Below are 13,979 nucleotides of genomic sequence, written 5' to 3' on the forward strand. Positions count from 1 at the left end.
TGTGGTCGCTATGGAAACTGAGGAGAACACTACGGAACACCACTCTGGACAAACGTAACCCTGTAGGGTGTTGCCTTGCCATTTGGCAACATACCATTTCTCTACATTTTATTTACAGATAAAATGGGAAACATTAGTCACCAGTATCTTTGTTTTATTGTTAGGCTACGTCAAATCATAAATGTGTAACTGTACTCAAATGAAAAGAGTGCACACATAATTGCTTTATGCAGGAGGGGGGCCTTGGCGCTTCAGGTCATTTACATGACATGCAACTATTTTCTGTGACTCTCTTCTATGTGCACGGCATAATGTCCAAACATTCCCTTTATGTTTCTAAGAACTTTAGCCTACTACTACAGTAAATCATGTGGGGAAAGTACATTGCAATCATGCAAGATCACAGCAAATGTTATTCTTTGGAATTGAAAAGCCTTGCATGGGCCTCAAGTGCTGTCTTTTTCCACACTCTCTCTCTCTCTCTCTCTCGCTCTCCAGAGTTGAAGGTACTGTTGTGGCCAACAACACAGACTGTAACCTACTGTACAACAATGACATTTCTGATGACAAAGGAACGGAACCTTTCCCACATGGAAAGTGCAGCGCTTGTAGTCCGTCTCTCTGAGGAGATTCCAGAGCGGCCCTCGCAGGTTTTCCCACACCCATTCCCAGGGGCTCTCAGAACTTCAGAACTTTACAACTTCCGCCACCTTGTTCAGTGTTTCACTGGAGAACATTGTGTCCTCACCTTTTTGTGTTCGGACTCAGAAGTCATTGAGTCTTCTCTCATGACTTGCCAGAATTCAAGGACAACATCAATAGCTAAATGGCGCCTGATGCACCTTATCATGTTACCTCGAAAAACCAACATCAAATTCGATAGATTCTCTCCAAAAACACAATGTGGTCTATACATTGAGTCTACAAAACATTAAGAACACCTTCCTAATATTGAGCTGCACCCCCCCCCCCCTTTTTTGCCCTCAGAATAGTCTCAATTCGTCAGGGCATGGACTCTACAAGGTATTGAAAGTGTTCCACAGAGATGTTGTCCCATGTTGACTCCAATGCTTCCCACAGTTGTGTCAAGTTGGCTGGATGTCCTTTGGGTAGTGGACCATTCTTGATACACACAGGAAACTGTTGAGCGTGAAAAAACCCAACAGCATTGCAGTTCTTGACACAAACAGTTGCGCCTGGCACCTACTACCATACCTCGTTCAAAGGCACTTAAATCTTTTGTCTTGCCCATTCACCCTCTGAATGGGACACATACACAATCCATGTCTCAATTGTCTCAAGGCTTAGAAATCCTTCTTTAACCTGTCTCCTCACCTTCATCTACACTGATTGAAGTGGATTTAACAAGTGACATCAATAAGGGATCATTGCTTTCACCTGGATTCACCTGGTCAGTCTAGGTCATGGAAAGAGCAGTTGTTCTTATTGTTTTACATACTCAGTGTATGTATATGCAGTCTGAAAGGTCAACAAACAGTGACACTGCCAAACGTGTTTGTATGTTTGTGTGTATACGAGCATTACAAAGGTCATTATGGGTCACGGTACCACTTCAGTCCCAGCATTTGACAGGGAGAGTTTTCAGCGGAGCCCCTGTTGTTGAAGTCAAACTGCCTGCCCCTCTGTTCCATCAGGTCCCCCTAAGAAGCATTGACAAAGTTCAATTGCTCAAAAAGGCCCCATCAGCAAGCCTTGTCCACTCTGATTAGGCCCCGGCGGCGTGTGGCCCTTTGTCAGTAGGCAAGGTGTTCTGACGCTTTTGTCCGGGAGCACAGAACCCAGACAGCAACCAGACAGGCCCAAGCTGCAGATTTACACAACAGATTACAGCAGTCAATGGCGGCTCCGGCCCAAATGGAGTGCTGGTTTGGATAGTTTGGATAGCCACCGTGTGTTTACTCTGTCAAGTGTTTTCTGTTACTGGACTGTAGCTATTATCTGGGCCTCTGGGTCCTGGCCGGGTGCTTCAAGCCTATCGCTTCTGTCTGGGGCTGTGAGGAGAGGGGGCTGCTGAAAGAAATTAAAAACGTGACAACGAAGTTCCCATGTATCTCTGGTACTCCTCATACTGTAAATTAGATTAGACATAGTGTGCAACAAATAAAACATTTATTGTGTTCAATGTTGTCTCGCAATATCTAGGTATCTATTGTATTTGTTGTATAATAGGTAGGTGGCTTAGAGGTTAGAGAGGTAGACCTGTATAGCCACTCCGTATAGAGTGTTGCCAGTTTGAATTCCAGTCAAGGCACTGCAACAATAGGAGACAATGAGAGGCTTCTGAAAGTTACTTGGTTGTTTATAGATATTACACTCTTAGAAGAAAGTGTTTGTAAAGGGTTCATCGGCTGTCCCCATAGGAGAACCCTTTGAAGAACCATTTTTGGTTCCAGGTAGAACCCTTTTGGGTTCTGTGGAGAACCCTCTGTGGAAAGGGTTCTACATGGAACCCAAAAGAGTTCTACCTGGAACCAAAAAGGGTTCTTCAAAGGGTTCTCCTATGGGGACAGCCGATGAACCTTTTGGGTTCTAAATAGCACCTTTTTTCCTAAGCGTGTATACTCACGTGAGGGGGAAATTATTAACCAAGATAATCCCTGACGAAAGGCACTGACATAAATTTGAAGCATAATCACTTTAAGTTGCATTCTTTGGCTAAGCGGCAGTCACATTTGATTCACACCCAACAGAATACACTTCTGGTTCACCTCCCTCTAAGCCTCAAAATGAGCCCCACCCAAATTGCTAGGATTCACCTACTGTAAATCTTCAAGGCTGAAGATCAGATATGAGATTTTTGTTATTATCCGTCGATAAAGTTATAGTAACAACTGTGGGTTGTAAGTGAGACATTCCCGCAAGGGGAGATTTGGATTGTCTTTCAAAGTTATGATTATGGTGCCAGTATGACCTTACTATTTCAAAGCTGCTTCTGATTACTATGGGATTATATGTAATCGGAAATTCCCTACTAATGAGAGTGAGGTTGGAATGGGCCTCTTGGAAGCTGCATGGTTATATTGAAGAAATACAATGTGCTGGTGGTCAGAACTACTGTATGTACACTGTTATGATGTAGGGCCTATCTTACAGTTCAAATAAAGTGTTACCAAATGTTCGTATGGCAATGCATTGGTGCCATACAGTAGATTTCAGGCATTCAAATACAGTAGATTTCAGTGGCAGTTGGTGGCGTTTATGAGCATGGCCTTATTTCTATTACAGCATATTGGATGAGTGGCATTCATATTCCATTCACCCAGCTCAATGTAACATCGATAGGTTTAGGCCATTACATGATACTCAAATTTTACCTATACCCATCATGAGGCTGCTACAACCTAGTCAATAAATGAAAGTTTACAATGTAGGTGCACAGGTCGAGATAATTCTTTGTAATAAAGGTGACAGACAGTGACACATTCAATTCCGCCTTGCACACTCTTGCCTGCATCTAGCTGATCTATGGTGTAATCACTAGTCCAACAGTTGCAAACGAGAGTTTCTATTGGGCAAATTCAGGTATGTTTATCCCTGTTTCGTTCCGTTTGCTTCCATTTAAGAAACGTTTTTTTAACAGAATCAGCAGAATGAATACACCCCTGATCACACGCAAACACAGTTCACTTTCATAGCAGCCACATACAAACAGTATGATCACTTTGTTCATTCCTTCTCGCATCTACGCACTCTCCTCCTCTCTCACCTTTTCCCTTCGCTTGTGGACTTAAGTGCACAACACATCAGCTGTCTGTGACCAGGCAAAAAAAGCTTTCCAAGCCAAACCTTCATATTATAACCGCCAAGGGACAGGTCAACGTTTACTGGGGGAGGGATTGTCCAAAATAGGGGAGGGTTGTCAAACTTTTTCTTTGTTGCTTTGGGGAGGGTTGTGTGTGTTTTTATTGGGCACAAGGGATGGCAGTCCTCCCCTTTCTCCTCTGAGGAGCCTCCACTGGTAGATTTCAGCCCTTCAATGTCAGTGAAGAAGATTATGGATTGAACGTTTTTGTCTGAATATTGATCAAATTTCACAGGTGCGGGGTACTGTAACTACTACAGTGCATCTTTAAACAGTGTGGGCATCCTCTCCATTGCCAATACTCCATTCAGCTGAAGCAGACTGGTCGGGCTCTCTGCTTCCAGGAGCTGTCTGAATCCCTCAAAGAATCCCAGGCAGGTTCCAAGTCTGTACACCCTGGATCCCATGACTTGGATGAGCCCCGTGACACAGGACAGTTCCCAGTGAAAGAAGGAAGGACGGAAAGAAGTCCAAAACTGTAATTAATCCTCTCTTTGTCAAAGCATCCATCTAAAAAAAACTTAAGATGACCAGCTAGTCCATTCTTAAATCCCCCACATTAGTTCCATTATCATTTTTTAAATCAACTGTATAGGCCAGGGGGTAAGGGGATGGGTTTAAAGAAAATGAAAGAGAGAGGGAGAAAGATGTCCCTTTGTCCTGATGGTATGTGTTTGCTATGCCAGTGGGTGTCATTAATAGAGCCTCTATACTATAGTCACATGTAACTGAACTGTGATGCACAGAGATCTTGAGCAGATGGGATTTAAAGGCATGGGACTACGTTATACAGGGTTGACTCATTGACAACAATCCCATTTGCAAAGACCTGTTCAAGTCTGCTGTATATCAGAATGAGGATCTATACAGTTTGGATGCTATTTTACAGTTTCAGCTTGATAAAATAAAATGCTGAATCACCACAATGGCAGTCATTTTACACACGTTTTAACCTCTGGCAATCCTATTCCACCAGTTGAATTAAACATAAATGTAAAATCACACCAATGTAGAACTTCAAGACTTGTGTCTTAAAGTTATCAGGCCATTGTACATACTGTACTCCATTTCTGACCTTTGGACAAGTGCTTGAAAGGCAAAACCTGTCTATATACCTGTTGCACTCACAAACTTCTACAGATGTACAATCGAGAGCATCCTGTCGGGCTGTATCACCGCCTGGTACGGCAACTGCTCCGCCCACAACCGTAAGGCTCTCCAGAGGGTAGTGAGGTCTGCACAACGCATCACCGGGGGCAAACTACCTGCCCTCCAGGACACCTACACCACCCGATGTCACAGGAAGGCCATAAAGATCATCAAGGACAACAACCACCCGAGCCACTGCCTGTTCACCCCGCTATCATCCAGAAGGCGAGGTCAGTACAGGTGCATCAAAAGCAGGGACCGAGAGACTGAAAAACAGCTTCTATCTCAAGGCCATCAGACTGTTAAACAGCCACCACTAACATTTAGTGGCCGCTGCCAACATACTGACTCAACTCCAGCCACTTTAATAATGGGAATTGATGGAAACTTATGTAAAAATGTATCACTAGCCACTTTAAACAATGCCACTTAATATAATGTTTACATACCCTACATCACTCATCTCATATGTATATGTATATACTGTACTGTATATCATCCACTGCATCTTGCCATCTTTATGTAATACATGTATCACTAGCCACTTTAAACTATGCCACTTTATGTTTACATACCCTACATTACTCATCTCATATGTATTATACTGTACTCTATACCATCTACTGCATCTTGCCTATGCCGTTCTGTACCATCACTCATTCATATATCTTTATGTACATATTCTTTATCCCTTTACACTTGTGTGTATAAGGTAGTAGTTGTGGAATTGTTAGGTTAGATTACTCGTTGGTTATTACTGGCATTGTCGGAACTAGAAGCACAAGCATTTCGCTACACTCGCATTAACATCTGCTAACCATGTGTATGTGACAAATAAAATTTGATTTGATTTGTTGGAAGTCGATCAGAATTGGTTATAAAAGTTCAAATCAAAGTTTATTGCAGGTCTTCCCCAATGCCGAGTGCATGTCATGTCCTGGCCAAAAGGGGCGGTGACTAAACTCAATTCAGTACCATAGATCCAACTACACCACCAAAAGCATAGGGAGCTCTGAATAACTCATAACATGGGTTTGAGTGGAAATACACTACAGGAAAATCAGAAGCTGGTAACGGTTCACACGTTCATTTATTTATATCCCAATTTCAGCTTCCATGAACCAAGTTAGCTTTAGCTTAGCAAACAAAATGGAGGGAGGATATCACAAACAGACAATGAAATCAAACAAACAGGTTTCAGTGGAGGGAAATCACTACACAACTTTAGTCATCATTCCATCAAAGTAACACTTAGCGAAACCAACGCTTCCAAAAGCACCTGCACTTGGGCAGCCACACCGCAAACAAAATATAGAAGGGTTATAAAGAGAGGGAAGCCAATCACATGTTTCAATTAATCAATCAGCTAACAAACACTAAATTAGGAGCACCTGGCCCAAAGCATGCACAGTAATTAGGGTATTCGTCACACCTGTGACACATACTGTACACCCAGGAAACTCTTAAGCCTTATTCACTGAACTTCCTAAAAACAAGCCACTTGTCACGCCCTGACCGTAGATTGCTTTGTATGTTTCTATTTTTTGTTTGGTCATGAATGCCGTTACAGAACCACCCACCACCAAAGGACCAAGCAGCGTGGAGAAGAGGACTGGACATGGGAAGAGGCGGACAAGGAAGCCCGAGAGGCAGCCCCAGAAATGTTTTGGGGGGGTGGAACACGGGGAGTGTGGCACACGGGGAGTGTGGCAGAGTCAGGTTGGAGACCTGAGCTCACTCCCCGTGCTTACCGTGGCGTTCATGGGACTGGTCAGGCCCCGGGCTATGGGGTGAAATTGGAGGTGAGCAAAGGAAGCGAAGTCGAGACTGTGAAGGAGTTAATGGGGAGATTGGAGGAGAGAGCAATGAGAGAGCTGCTGTGTTGGTGCATGAGGTACGACATCCGCCCGACGGAGTGTGTCCGCGATTTGATGTCACCTGAGTCAGCTCTCCATATTCGTCCTGAGGTGCGTGCTAGCCGTCTGTAGAAGACTGTGCCAGTCCCACGCACCAGGCCTCCTGTGCGCCTCCCTAGCCCTGCACGTCCTGTGCCAGCTCGGCGCTACAGCTCTYCAATACGTGCTCTGAGCCCGGTGCGCTACATTCCAGYTCCCYGCATCTGCCGGGCTAGGGTGARGATCCAGCCAGGACGGATGGTGCCAGCCCTGCTCTCCAGACCGCCAGTGCATCTCCTCGGGCCAGGATATCCTGCGTCGGCTCTGAGCACTGTGTCTCCCGTGTGTCTGCACAGCCCAGTGCGTCCTGTGCCTGCGTCCCGTATGTGCCGGGCTAAAATCACCATCCAGCCAGGACGGGTTGTGCAGGCCCTTAGTTCGAGACCTCCAGTGTGCCTCCACGGCCCGGTCTATCCTGTGCCTCCTCCAGGCTGTCTCTCCGTCTCCTCCCTCCAGGTTCTCCCTCCTGTCCAGAGCTGCCAGAGCCGCCCTCCTGTCCGGAGTTGCCAGAGCCGCCCTCCTTTCCAGAGCCGCCCGTCAGTCCGGAGGCGCCAGAGCCGCCCGTCAGTCCGGAGGCGCCAGAGCCGCCCGTCAGTCCGGAGGCGCCAGAGCCGCCCGTCAGTCCGGAGGCGCCACTCACTCCAGACTCGACCATCAGTCCAGTGGCGTCCTCTAGTCCGGGGTCGGTGGTGAGGGTTCCCGCTCCAGAGGCATTATTAAAGTGGGCCGAGCCAGAAGTGGAGCGGGGTCCACGTCCCTCACCAGAACCGCCACCGCGGAGTAATGCCGACCCCGACCCCCCCCCCTAGGGTTCAGGGTTTTGGGCCTTTTGGGGGGGGGGGGGGGTACTGTCACGCCCTGACCGTAGATTGCTTTGTATGTTTCTATTTTTTGTTTGGTCAGGGTGTGATGTGGGTGGGCATTCTATGTTTGTATGTCTAGGTTTTGTATTTCTATGTTTTGGCCTGGTATGGTTCCCAATCAGAGACAGCTGTCTATCGTTGTCTCTGATTGAGAACCATACTTAGGTATCCTGTTTTCCCACTGTTAGTTGTGGGTGGTTATTTTCTGTTTAGTGTTTGTATCACCTGTCAGAACTGTTTTGGTTATTCCTTTTGTTATTTTGTATTCAGTGTTCAGTTTTGAATAAATAATATGAACACGTATCACGCTGCACCTTGGTCCTCACCTTCTTCTTCTGAATGCCATTACACCACTTTGATAAAGCTATGCCTTTTTGTAGCAGGTTGAGAGAATTAACATAGCAGGTTAGGAGAATTAGATTGTTAGGAAAAGGGTTAGGGATTGCGAAAATGCTCTCCTAACCTGCTGCAAAAAGTAACTTGTATCGAGATAGCGTGTTTTTAGGGAGTCCCCCTTGTTCACACTGTAGGCCTTAATTCTTGTTTGGTCATGTGACAAGTGTATGTAGACGGGAGAAATATTGTTTTCCAGCTGAGGTTAAACGCTGAAATTGTGGTGGTGAGCATGCGCCCAAGTTCCTGAAGTGCCCTGTTAGGGTGAAGGAGACAGAGCTGACCAGAGTAAGGGCTGTCCAACATGTCTCCTATCTGCAATGAGAAGAGTGGAAGAAGGGAGTGACGCTGAAGAAACAAAGGTATTAGGATTGGAGACGTCAGTGAATGTTCCACGCCAACAGAGGGATCCTGACATGTTGCATGTTAAGAAGGTGATCTTTGTATTGTTTATGACAGTGGTTATAAACTGCACAAACAGAGAGGAAATCTGAGAAAATAGCAATCGTGAGTGTGGCCGAGCATTTTTTTGGGGCTCAGGGAATCTATAGCAGAGGCATTCCAAGAAATTATTGCGATGAATGTGTGAGTCTATAGTATTTAGTACTTCTTTTCCATGTAAAAATCAAAAAATATATTTATTTGATGGGCGAACTATGATTTATTTATAGATATCACATGATTATTTTGGTACAGTAGTCCACACATTTTCCGCTCTTTGGGATCAATTCAACCAATCACTTAATGTAAGAAAATGTACAGAGAAGACACATGATCAGAAAAGCAATGCAACAGATGTCCCAATTATATGTCCTTCCTCCCAAAGAGTGCACTTCTTCACTTAACTTCGCTGATTTGAAAGACAATGGCTAGTGTAAGACATTATGGTGGAAACTCCCACTAGCCGATGCCTCCACCAATCCAAAGCTTTTTTCATGGCATACAAAGGACTCTATATCATCAGCTGAGGGTAGAAGTACCAAAGTCCTGGATGGACATTGTTATATCCAGCAAAAACACTGTGACGTAAGAAGCGAGACACAACATGATAATTGCAGACACACATAATATACTGTTTCGTACAGTGTTCCTCTGATTGCTGCCTCGACATTGCAGTCACTAAACTCTATTGTCAAGGTTGACCTGGCTAATGTCATTCTTGTCTAAATGTTAAGTGTGTTCCACTGTTTTATCACAACACGTTTGAACTGCATGTGCCATAGGGAGGCTTGCAACCTGATTGGGCATGCAGAGGGTTAGTGTTCACTAAAGTACAGTAGATACTGGCCAACTCATGAACCAACTATATTGCTCTGGTGACGAGGAGGGGAGGGAGAATGGCTTATGTGTAGGTCTTTTTCCATTCAGAATCCATGTCATATTCAGATTGTGACTTTCAATAAAGTCACACTGTAAAGAATCAAGATTGTGCTTGATGACAGACAGTGCAATGTCAGATAAAATTGTACTGTCTAAGAATAACCCATTCACATGACTCATTCATCCTTGTGAGTTTTTGTCTCAATGAGGTTACACCAGTCAACAAAAGAAGCATGTGGGTTACGACAATGCCATTGTGAAACCCAATGCCTCAACTTTCCAATGGCTTTCGGGTATTCACACTCTTGATGGCCTCACGGCATCAGGTTCCCAGAGTCGGGGTTATCCCATGAAGTATTCAACAGGTAGGCTCACAGCAAACCACCAACTGTGACCCATCCTGTGTTTACCATCACAAGATCTCAACAGATCCGTTCAGAGAAAGGTGGAATGGTGATGTTATAAAGGCATCAGATAAATTGGTAACATTTTACTTAAAGACAACAGGTATGATCCCTCATGATCTTTTATTATGCACTGTAAGACTTGTTAGACCCCTTTTTGATGCATCAACTCTACAAGGTCTCGGTTTGAACACCATGTATTGATACTGCTTATCTGCAGATTGCTACCTCACATCGTTTTAAAACAGGAAACAGAAGATCAAGCACTATTGAAATTGTTGAAAGAACTGGAAGAATTTAGGAAACAATTAATTGGATGAATGAAATAAAAATATGAATGAAATAAAGATGTTCGAAAAAGATAAAACTATAATTCCCCCAAAAATGTCACACAAACTAAACAAAACAAAACAAAAATGCCATCAATTTGCTCTAATGGTGAAACATCCATCATTGTATACAGACAGTCACCTCCTCATCCCCTACCCTCAGATTACCCTATGTGACCATTTATGATGTCATCCTTACCTTACCCTTTTGTCATATTATTATTATAAAACGTTTTAACCTTTATTTATTCAGGCGAATCAACTAAGAACAAATTCTTATTTACAATGACGGCTTGGCCAGTGACGACTTGGAATTGCTGTGTAAAAAATTAAATAGCTAAAAAATACATTGAAATCACAGGACAAGACAGACATCACGACACAGAAGGACAGGGACATATGACAAACACAAAAGTCAATGCGGAACAGTTAGAGCACAAGGAGAACAGATATCACAACACAGTGGGGCAGAAATACATGGCAACAACACAACATTTATTAAAAACAGTCAGCATAGATAGTAAACAGTCAGCAATACATTTTGATAGAATTTCAGGCGGGCCTACAGTATCTATAAGAACAACGTAAAGCGTACATGGGAATGTTCATAATTTAATTTAATTTGTTAGAATAACACGTTAGTGTCCATGAATGACGTGATTCGGCAGAGTTACAAGTTAATATCAGTGAGGATGACCATGAATGACATTATTAGATAGGGTAACAAGTACAGGTGTCAGAGAACATTTCTGTGAGGGATTTCTTAAAGGCTCAAAGACCCATTTCTCAAGTTTTAACCTTTCTTGCAGCTTGTGCAGTCAATGGCTTCAGCAAACTGAAAAGGATAGGAGAGTTTGAAGAATATTTAACTGAATGTGACGGGCAGATCCGGTGTTGTAAGTAGAGGAGGAGCTATGTACCAGAAATTGAAGGCAGTTAACAAATGAGTATTTCATCGTTACCTTAGCTGTGCTCGAAGGACCCTTTGGGCACTGTCGTCTTTTATACTACTAGTTGACATCACAGTGATTCTGGGATTGTCTCATGAGTGGAGTAACCATCCTGTTCCAAGAACATTATGGTCAGTCTATAACATCACAGTCTGTATGCCTGAAGCACACTCACATGCACGCACGTGCACACATACACAAACACATACACATATACACACACATACACAAATCTTTAAATGTTTCTGACATAACTTGTGTCTGTTTGTGTCGATGTGTGGTTATCAAATTTCACTGTTATGAAAAGAATGACCCTCAGAATGGCATTCTTCTCAGACAGACAGACAGCTGACGTTGCTCTGACTCCAGACAGACAGACAGACAGACAGACAGACAGACAGACAGACAGACAGACAGACAGACAGCTGACGTTGCACTGACTCCAGACAGACAGCCGGCCAGCTGACGTTGCACTGACTCTCATCCCCAGAGGTATATGGCCGTGTCCCAAATCCCAAATGGCACCCTAATTCCTTTATAGTGCACCACTTGTGTTTAAAAGTAGTGCACTAAATAGTGTAATTTGGGTTGCACACTATATCTCTAAAGTGCTAAACACTAACAAATAGTAGAGAAGATAGAGAGTAACAGGCTATGGGGTTGAGTTGGTCAATTGAGAAGATTAATTGAAATATAATTTATAAATATTTCAATCCTTAGCTTCCTGAATCGACAAAGTTCAAATTTAAGTCAGACCGGCAAGTCGAGCTGTGGCAGAGGGGGATAGAGGCTAAATGCACTGAGTATGAGTTAAACCCTGGACCACAAACTGAGACGGGAAGCAAGGGGTATATCAATAGAGACAGAATGTTGAAATGAAAAACACACGTTTGAGAAATAATCACACACACAAGCACAATCTAACTCGTTCTCTAGTTCACTGTAGTCCAGTTACACATACAGTGCTCACCCACTCATTCTCTCTAGCTCTCTCCCTAGCTCTCTCCCTAGCTCTCTCTTTCTCCCTAGTCTCTACCCCAGCTTCATCTCTCTCTCTCTAGCTCTCTCTTTCCCTACGCTCTCTCCCTAGTCTTCTTCTCTACTCTCCCTAGCTCTCTCTCTCTCCTCTAGCTCTCTCTCTCCCTAGCTCTTCTCTCTTCTAGCTCTTCTCTTTCTCCTCTAGCTCTCTCCATAGCTCTCTCCCTAGCTTTTTCTCTAGCTCCTCTCTCTCTCTCTAGCTCTTCTCTTTCTCACTACCTCTCTCCATAGCTCTTCTCCTACCTCTCTCCTAGCTACTCTCTCTCCCTAGCTCTCTCCATAGCTCTCTCCCTAGCTCTCTCTCTCTTTCCTAGCTCTCTCTCTTTACCCTTCTCACTCGCTCTTACCCTTCTCTCTCTCTACCGCTCTACCCTTCTCATCTCTCTCTTTCTCACACACATATAGACACACACACACACACACACACCACACACACACACACACACACAACACACACACACACACACACACACACACACACACACACACACACACACACACACACACACACACACACACACACACACACACACACACACACACACACAGAGAGAAGAGAGAGACAGCACCCTGTCTGTTTCAGAGGGGCACATGATTGCCACTGTGAGAGGAGAGAGAGAGAGAGAGAGAGAGAGAGAGAGAGAGAGGAGAGAGAGAGAGAGAGAGGAGAGAGAGAGAGAGAGAGAAGAGAGAGAGCTATTGTATGTCCTTGAGACACCTGACAGTGCATGGTCATCAGAACAGGTGCTGAGCTACATGGGGACAGGGAGTGAGGCAGGGAGGGAGGTAGGGAGGGAGGGGTGAGGCAGGGGTGAGGCGGAGGGAGGGAGGGGAGGAGGGAGGGAGGGAGGGAGGGAGGGAGGGAGGGAGTGGGCAGGAGGGAGGAGGAGGAGAGGAGGGGGAAGGGGGAGGAGGGGAGGGCAGCCTTGATCTTCCTACCAGGCTCCAACAGACTGATATGATTCTAGGTCTACCTCTCAATGGTCGGGAGAGGTCACAGTGACTCAGCTTTCGTTAAAAGGTTAGATAGGGGATTAGAGGGTTCAGAACATGTGAAATTAAACAAAAAGTGCAACCTATAATTCAGTGGAAAGACCAAATTAGTGTCAGACAGCAATGCTACAATAGGCCTACAGTAGGATGTCTGTATCACAAACGTAAATACAAATGTTAACGAGCTATAGCATATAGCCTATAATGCCTAGGCTACCTACTATCATGACTGTCATAGGCCTACAAAGCAATAATGACATCATTGAAACAGCTTGCCCAAGTCAAATAGCCTTCCATAATTAACTGGAACTTATTTAGGCAGACCATGTAGACCTACACTCGGGGGCCAGTTTATTAGGTACATCACCCCGTTCACTAAAATGGTTCGTTCCTACACACCCAATGAGTCATGTGGCCGTGGCTTGCTATATAAAGCAAGAAGACTGGCATCGAGCCATTCAGTCACTGTTTGATTGAACGTTAGAATGGGCAATACGAGTGACCTAAGCAAATTTGAGCTTAGTATGATCGTCGGTGCCAGGCGTGCTGGTTCCAGTTTCTCAGAAATGGCCAGCCTCCTGGGCTTTTCACACAAGACAGTGTCTAGGGTTTACCAAGAATGGTACAAAAAACAAAAAACATCCAGTCAGCTGCAGCCCTGTGAGAGTGAAAACAGCTTGTTGATGAGAGAGGTTGATGGAGAATGGCAAGAATCGTGCAAGATAACAGGTGGGCCAGAAACAGGCAAATAATGGTGCAGTA

Source organism: Salvelinus sp. IW2-2015, linkage group LG4q.1:29 (genome assembly GCF_002910315.2).
Source record: "Salvelinus sp. IW2-2015 linkage group LG4q.1:29, ASM291031v2, whole genome shotgun sequence".
NCBI lineage: Eukaryota > Metazoa > Chordata > Actinopteri > Salmoniformes > Salmonidae > Salvelinus > Salvelinus sp. IW2-2015.